Genomic DNA, 1061 nt, shown 5'->3' on the forward strand with positions numbered 1-1061 from the left:
CAATTGCAAAATATGGCTCTTATCTCTCAAACTGCTGACCTTTAGGGGCGCTACCTTATCTAATATGAAACAAAAACAAAATCTAAAACCAATCAAAAATCAAAATCAGTAGCTTTCTTTTTCGTTCAATTTATATAAAGCTACAATACTAGCTCAGTGCCTGTAGCTCAGCATCTAGGGCGCCAGCCATATATACCAGAGCTGGAGGGTTCAAACCCAGCCCAGTCTTGCCAAATAACATTTCAACTACAACAAAAAACAGCCAGGCATTGTGGCAGGCACCTGTAGTCCCAGGTACTTGGGAGGCTGAGGAAAGAGAATTGCTTAGGCCCAGAAGTTTGAGGTGGCTGTGAGCTGTGATGCCATAGCACTGTACCCAGGGTGATATAGTGAAATTCTGTCTCAAAAAAAAAAAAAAAAAAAAAAACTTGTAATACTGAAGTCATGTTTGATTTCTTACAAAGAAGTATTCAATGTAACTTATATGCATCTTTTGTTATAGGCATATATTGAGTATTACAATACAGCTTTTTCCTTTCTTAAAATGTGTATACTTTTTTTTGCACCCTCTGTATACACCATTCCTCTGTATTGGACTGCTGTGGCTTGTCAGCAACAACAAAAGAATTTCCAAAGACTTGCCAAAAGGTCAGTTAGTTGTCTAAGTCTGATTTTACCAAGCTTTCAAGGACTCAGCCAACTAGTATAACAAGTCAGTAGTATCTAATTTTACTCTTCATTTTAGCAATAAAAACTACCAAGGAAAGCATGAATTGAGTAACATGTATCAAAAAAAAGAAAAAAGAATTTGAACTATGAGGTTTTCTCAATACTTCTAAATGTCCATCATATATAAGAAACTGTTGAACAGGCTCTATCCATCCTCTAGTCTTCTACTCAGAATCAAATGAATGACCTAAGTTTGTGTTAAGAGTAATTTTATATGAAACACTTTGCAACTGGCTCGGCACCTGTGGCTCAAGCGGCTAAGGCGCCAGCCACATACACCTAAGGTGGCGGGTTCGAATCCCCAGCCTGGGCCCACCAAACAACAATGATGG

At 38.3% G+C, this 1061-nt stretch overlaps 1 protein-coding gene across 1 annotated transcript in view; it reads right to left on the bottom strand.

The window, feature by feature from the left end:
* Positions 1 to 1061, bottom strand: part of TAF15 (TATA-box binding protein associated factor 15) — a 67962-nt gene that overhangs the window by 58049 nt on the left and 8852 nt on the right. The window lies entirely within an intron of this gene.

The sequence above is a fragment of the Otolemur garnettii genome, unplaced genomic scaffold (genome assembly GCF_000181295.1).
Source record: "Otolemur garnettii isolate 467f Iridium unplaced genomic scaffold, OtoGar3 scaffold00094, whole genome shotgun sequence".
NCBI lineage: Eukaryota > Metazoa > Chordata > Mammalia > Primates > Galagidae > Otolemur > Otolemur garnettii.